This window comes from Taudactylus pleione, unplaced genomic scaffold (assembly GCF_031769625.1).
Source record: "Taudactylus pleione unplaced genomic scaffold, aTauple2 ptg000535l, whole genome shotgun sequence".
In the NCBI taxonomy this organism is placed as follows: Eukaryota; Metazoa; Chordata; class Amphibia; order Anura; family Myobatrachidae; genus Taudactylus; species Taudactylus pleione.
Window position 1 is genome coordinate 12,757,560 of NW_028284937.1, and position 8,007 is coordinate 12,765,566.

Here is an 8,007-nt window from a genome sequence, read left to right on the forward strand (position 1 = left end):
CCCCACGTCATGGTTTTTTTTTACATTCTTTTTAATTTAATATCTTTTTTTTACACTCACACAAATCTGCACATATTTAACTGAGTGGATCAGACACACAAGCCAGCTCATATCAGCAGCCACTACCAGTGGCGGACTGAGCCGGGGGGCAGGGTGCCATCTGCCCCCCGGGCCGGTACAATCTTTGTATTCCACGGCCGCCTGACTTTCAGGCAGGTAGTCGCAGATGATTCTTCAGCTCCAAGTCCGACAGTCTGCTGCCCAGCCACGCTGCTAGAGAGATCTGAGACTAGCTACAGAGGCAAATAAAAAATGGCTGCCCCCATACCAAGCTACAAAGAAATGGCCGCTGTCGACCAGTGGGGAGCCAGGTTTCCTTTCCCAGGAACCCTAGATGCTGGAAAGTGGAAAAAAGGGGGCGGGGCTTGTCGGGGAATCTGTCAGGGAAGAGGAGCTGAAAAAGAAGTTTGATCAATGTCACCCAGGAAAGAGAGAGACAGAGAGGGCAGAGGTGAGTAGTGATCCAGAATGCAGGAGAGCCTGCTTCCTGTCTTCTCTACACTTTTAAAAACCAGGTAAGTGGAGGGTGGAGCTTATATACAGTGTATGTGTGCCTATCTATCTATCTATCTATCTATCTATCTATCTATCTATCTATCTATCTCTATCTATCTATCTATTTAACTATCTCTCTCTCTCATATCTATCTATCTATCTATCTATCTATCTATCTATCTCATATCTATTTATCAGTCTATCTCTCTCTCATATCTATCTATCTAGGCTCCGGGAGCTATTCAAATCAGTTTGCTGTTAAGTCGGAGAATGCCGGTTCTCATGACTTAACCTGGGTGTTTACTCACCAGAACTGGCATTCTCCGACTAAAGTGCCGGCCGTGCGGCTATTAGTGTTGCGCTAAGCCGGCAAACAGCTGCACGGCCGGCACTTTTGTCGGATTTCTCCCTCCCGATGCTATTCAACATCACTTTGAATTGAATTCCCCTGCATGTGTGTGGACTTAGGGCCTAATTCAGATCCACTCACTAGATGCGATCTCTCGCTCCGAGCGTAAGGAAATTTGGCTAAGTGACGTCAAGGCAGCCGCTCGCAGGGCAATTCATAAGCACATCCACTATGTATTGGAGAGCAATCACTTTTTGTTTGTAGACGCCCACCAACCTGTCTTAATATGCCCAATTGCGCTCGTCATCTCCAGGAGATGCAAGAAGTCATTGGTACATCGGGCACCATCGGATGCGATCGCATCGCTTGAGGTTGACTATACCCTGCCGCAAGCACTTCGATCACTTCAGTGTAGATTTCAAGTAAGTGACGTGTCCTATGATGCTGGCTGTTAATTATGCACGCATCTGAAACAGCGTTGAATTTCTCAGGCACGCCTGCGTTCGCACCTCCACTCCTCTGTTTCCAGTGGCCTGCCCCTGTTACCACCCACAAACAGCTTGACCTGTCACTCATTCAGCTGGGCTGTCTGTGATTGGCAAGCGAGAGTTTCCCCATCACTCATACCAGTTTGTGCATGCGCAATACGAAGCATACGCATGTGCAGATTGAAAAGCATTGCTCGTTCCTAGCGAGCAGCCGCTTGCGAGAGGGTCTGAATCAAGCCCATACCTCCACATTCAATTAGAGGCGAAAAGTTGGAAAGTTCTCGACTGTCCGACTTTCCGCCTCATTCGCATGTTTCAGAGGCGAATTCATTCAGTGCGTGCTCCCGTTTTTCGCCTAATTCAATTGCAAAACAGGCGATAACAGAAATAGGCGAATGCGGAACAGGCTAAAAGTACTGTCAGAATTGGGGAAATCAGTCTGTACCCCAGAAAAAGATTCACTAACATAGGAAATCAATATAGATGCGTACTAATAGCCCTAATAAAGCTATTTTGGGTACTTAAGTTCTGTAAATTGCTTCTTATTAGCGACTTTGCATAAGTGGAGAAGAATAGCATTAATCAGTATTTTTTGGCGAAAATAAGTAGTCCAGTCAAATATGGGGTACTTGAAAATGGGTGCTAGCATATTTTTAGGTCTCTAAAGTGAACTTTAAAAAAACGTGAAAAATCCACCCTCATACATGCACCTGCAATCCCAAAAACACCTGACCAAGCCTTGCAGTCCCCCCAAGAAGCCTATTTCACTAGTTTTTATGCTTGTCCCCCCACTTTTTACATTTTCGCTCCAGAAATGACATGTCTTTTTGGGGGTGTTCTTAGGTTTTTTTTTTTTGGCAGATTTGTACTTTGGGGGGGCTGTCCCAAGGGTTCTGAGTCATTTCCCCACATTTGCACCCCAAAATAAAGATTTTGCACTTCTTTTCACCTGCTATTCATTGGAGAAACTTTTTTGCTTAATTCAATGCATCAAGTTTCTTCTTAGGCAAAATTGTCAAGGAATTGAATTAGGCAAAAACTTTTTAGGCTATATTTTCCCCAAAAAATTGTCGAAAAAGGCTTTTCGCCTCTAATTGAATATGGCCCTTAGTGTGTCTGTATGTATATACATATAAGTGTTCCCACTAGGTACTTTTAGCAGGGCACTATGTCCTGCCCATTTTGTTAACTGTGAAATGCACCCTGCCCGTTTTGTGATTGATGAATTGCGCCCCGCCTTTTCCAAGTCAGACACACACACTGTGGGACGGAGCTTTAGGGGAAGTCGGAACAAAGGGCCGGTGGCAGCTACTCAACCAAGTCCCCAGGAGATGCACACAATAGATGGTATTTATTTATAGCTCTTTGTCATAACAAATTTACCCTCATATATTTCATTTGCTATTTAAACCACACTCACATTATGGAAACCATTCCACCAGCATTGTTGTCACGCCCATTTTTACATTGCATTCGCTAGTAGAAAAACTGGGCCACTTGCTTGTGTCTGCCCCCCAGGCTGAAAGCTGCCAGCCAGCCCCTGGCCACTACCATGGTAACAGGCCACTGATTGGCTGAGAATGGCTGTCACTAAGCCAGAGCTTTCCCATAGACTTCAATGGGCTTATTTAAGTATATGGGGGTGCTTTGATTGGCTATAAGATAGCCATTCTCAGCCAACCAGTGGCTTTTTACCATGGCATTGGCCGCTGGATGGATCTGACAGTCTTCACTCTGTATCCAAAAGACGGGAGATCCGACACCACAAGGATGAGGTTTTGCCCTGATTTTGGATCTGGAGCTAGCGAGAAGATCTGAGCCATGTCCCAGATTTACTCAGAACCGGTAAGTTCGGGTGGATTAGGTTTCCAGAAAACCGAACCTGTACATCTCTAGTTTTTTCACTCACTATTACTTCTGTATGTTTTTCAGTGATAACAACTACAGCACTTCTAACTGCATCTGGACACTACACTCAGTGAACTTAGCATGGTCATTGCACACATTCCACCTCTTCAAACATACTCAGTTCCCCCATGCCTTGTGCAGCACTCTTCAGGTCTATAATGCCTCTAAGATTAATATTTGCACATATCATTAGATAAATATATGCTGTCCCATTGCACATAGGGTCACTTATATTGTATACATATTTAACAGGTCTGTTTGGCAAATGTCTGGAACTATCCAGAGTGCTGAGAGTGCTCATGTGGTGATTCTTGGAAGAGAAGTGAAGTCAATACAGAAGGGGTAATTAGCACCCTCTGGACCTGATTCAGAGCTGGATGCTTTGACAGAGCGCTCGCTCTGAATCAGGGCCAGGCTATTTTATTTTTAGAATGGCCTCCTGGCCGCTCGCATAGCTGTGGGTGACCACCCACAGCTATAGCGAGCGGCCAGGAAGATGGTGGCAATGGTCAAGACCATCGCGACCATCAGGCTTGCGACAAGACCCTTGTGGTAGGGTCTCATTGCTGCAAGCCCCAGAGAGATTTCGGCTCTAACAGAGCCCAAATCTCTCCCACTGACATCACTTGTGATGTGAGTGGGGCCGCCCTCAAACGGAGGCGTTCACATGGGAACGCCTCAGTTTGGGCAGCCACTCCCCCAGCCCGCCCACCAAAGGGGGCGTGCTGTCACTCAACATCGACAGCACGCCCCCTTTGGTACGAGACCCGGAGCGATGGATTACCCATCGCTATCCGGGTCTCACGCATGCGCACTGGCCCACCATCGACCCGGTTGCGAGCGCACAGTGCTTGCGACCGAGTCAGAATCAGGCCCTCTGTTCTAATGTGCTTCACATTCTGTGTGCAGGCAACCAAAGCAGAGGTGGATGGAAAAGAAGGATGATTGGAGAGCAGGTCTGACTTCTGCCCTGCCTTATTATTCCATTCACCTGATCATTCATACGGATTTCATTTGTTTCTTTGGGCACTTTAAGTGTCAGAATATATGTAAATGCAATTTAAGGATTATTTGGACTTGCTTTAAGCCATAACTCCAGATGTGTATATATTGGAGTTTTAATTTACATATATGCTATTATATAAAGAGTATTGTGTAATGTAGATTAGATATAGATGTAAAATATAAATAAGGTAACATATGGAAAAAACAAGTTTAACTATCACCCCATAAATCAATCTAATACATTGTGACACTACTGTGAAAAATTTAATTAATTAAGTCCTATATCCATTATCATTGTTTTATCCCAGAGGCCATTGCATTTTTTTTCTACTAATTACATTTCAAATTGTTTTTCTAAACTGTGTTAAAGAACGTTTATCCATCTTTACAAGTTTTCAATCTATTTTCATGGCTCTGGCTTAAGTTTTTAATTTCAAATACTAAATACGGTAGGGTGTACTAGAAAAAAAAAAGATGTGCCATGAAAGTTGTTTGTCAGTAACTTAAAAATGTAACATCATTCATTGGCCTGAGCGGTATACTAAATAGAATTGAGAGCACCATCCCAGTGTGGGGATGAGAGTGATCGGTGAGACAAGAGAATTTTAAATGCTCCTTCAGACAATGGTAAAAAACATATATAAGAGCCTTAGTGCTGGTTCTAGGGAATCCATTATCTTGATCTACCCAAAATCAAGTTCAAGCCCATTGATATAAAAATGACATTGTCTAGTTGTCACCCAAAGCTTTGCTTGTGATAGTCTGAACAATAGAGAGTTACAGGGGTTTGCAGAGCATGATATGGAAACCAACAAGTTAGTGAGTTGACAATTCCAAGCCACACCACTCTAGGGCCTTCCCTCTCCCCAAGCCCCTCACTCTTAATGTGCATGTGACAAATCCACAGTGGCTATATGGGGATAACTGTGCATGCTCCGATGATGACCACACTCTGCTCTCCAAGGGCTTGCTTGACCATTACACAGATTTTGCTATAGGGTATGGCAATGCACTACTCCACTCATGTAGTTATTTGAGCCCGAGGCCCTTCTGTGGTGGAAAATGACAGAGAATGAATCTTCAAGTTCTTAATTTGTTTTGTCATATATACGAATTTCACAATATTTTTTTGTAATTTTGCATTTGCTGGAGTTATAATGGTTTTATTTAAGACCTAATGAAGTTTTGTTCCAATAAGTTTCATCTGTTATCAGCGTGGTTTGCAGTGATAAAAGATGTATATTCAGGCAATTGTTGTGAGCGTGGCTGCAATAAGAGCCCATCCTGATGAAGAGTGTAATAAAAATATGTAAAATGATAATTTTCAGTATGACTTTCCTGATGGATTTGTACCGTTTACCTAATGGGCATATGCTGCCATTGGGCCCTGCATGTGTACAGTTTAGACTGCTGGAAAGAATCTGAAGATGGCTTGTGCCGTCTTCAGATATCCAGTCCCCATATAACTAATGGAGACTGGTCTGCTGTGTTACTTAGCTGAACTCAGAAGACATCCCTGATACAGTATCTCCTGCATTTGGCCTTTGTTAAATTAAAAACTACTGTATACTTAGAAGATGACTTAATGATGCAGAAACAGCCATTACCATTAATTATCACTACATATACCAAATTATTATGCATATACAGTTTTGGAACACCTGCTCCCCTGTAGTTGGGATAGACAACAGAATCACACAACACAATACTAGCTTCTTCTATGTAACTCTTCTCTTGGTGGTGCCTTTTGTTTTATTAACTCCAGAAGGGGGTCCACCAGGGGCTGGCTCTGGGAGAACACATACCGTAGATACCCAGAATAGGAATGAATAACCCAACAGTGTGTTTGTAATTCAATAAAGAGATAGCTAGAAATGTATATAGCAAATGATAAAGTCAATTGGTAATGTGTTATGTAGAAAACTGTCTTTTTATTATGCTATATACAATGAGCATCCCTCTAATTTTCACATGAACAAAAAAAAAATCATGATTTTCTACTATATTAGTTGTATTAATGCAAATGTATTAAACATCTAAATACCCTCTTTATCAAATACAGTAATCCCTCAAACTCCCAAACACTGGGCCTGATTCAGCAAGGAACGCAGTTGCTTATACGCAATCGGGCGATTGTTGGGTTCTGCACATGCATACGCATCGCAGTGCGCAAACTAGCCACTGCGATTTCGACTGCAATCACAGGGGATACGCAGACCCATGGCAGAGTCATTGACAGGAAGTACTGTTTGTGGGTGGTGATGGGGGCTGGTTGGCTGAACGCAGGCATTCTAGTGCGTTTGCACGCCATTTCAGGGGCGTGTATAAATTATCCACTGCGATACCATACGCAGCCTGAAACCTCATAGCGTGCACTGAAGTAAGCAATTCTTGAGTGAGGTTTGACCTGCCTTAACTGTGTGTATGGGTCCAATATTACTCGATGTTACCGATTGTTTCGCTATGTTGGCCAAGTATACGGATGTAAGTGGAAGTGCGAATGCAAACATTTACATATCACTGCTGATATTAGCAACTGCGTTGCATGCGTATAGCGATCCATGCTGAATCAGGCCCACTATCCCTTAGTTTAAAATGTCCAAAATCTACACTTCCCTTAACCTAAACCCTGAATGCAATATAAAACTCTAATCATCAAGCCCTAGTCCATGTCATCCCTACACTCAACTTCCTCCTTCCTACATAATTATTACTTCAAGATTTAAATACTTTTAGCAACAGTAATTTAGAAGTCAATTAACATATTTTTTTTTAAATGTTGCTGGTACACTTGTAGATCTATTTCAGTGTTGGACAGGCATCTCAGACATACATTTTAGTTGTCCAGGGCCGGTTTAACAATGGGGCGGGTGGAGCTCCAGCTCCAGGCCACCCCATGAAAATAGGTCCACAGGACCTACTGCAGTGCATGCTGTATTGACAGGAAAAAAAAAACTTTTCCTGTCACCAGTCCACTACAGCGTTCCGAAGCCCTGTCCATTCTGCAGGATAATCTCCCATTCCTCCCACCCCGGTCCTGTTGCCGAAGCCCCGCTTATCCTGGGGCCTGCTCATAGCTCCGCTCCCAGACTGTCCGAAACTCCGCCTCCGGGCAGGCCGACAGTGCATTCTGAGTTGCGTTAAGCTCCGCCCCCGAATCACATTAAGCTCCGCCCCCTTCATGTGTATACCGGATGCTCAAAACTCTGCCCCTGGGTTTTCTAAAGCCCAGCCATTGACCCCTCACCCCTCCTTGGCAACTGAGCTGGCACACTGCAGCCAGACACTAGTGAAAAAACTCAGAAAAGTGTACATAACCAGAGGTGGGTGTAATGTCTGTGTCTATCTATCTATCTCATATATATCTCATATCTATCTATCTATCTATCTATCTATCTATCTTATATCGATCTACCTATCCCTCTCTCTCTCATATCTATCTATCTATCTATCTATCTACCTATCTCTCTCATATCTATCTATCTATCTATCTATCTATCTATCTATCTATCTATCTATCTATCTATCTATCTCATATCTATCTCTCTCATACCTATATATTTATCTCTCTCATATCTATCTATCTATCTCATACCTATATATTTATCTATCTATCTCATATCTATATATCTAACTCTCATATCTATCCATCTATTGATGTGTAAATATATATATATATATATATATATATATATAATTAAT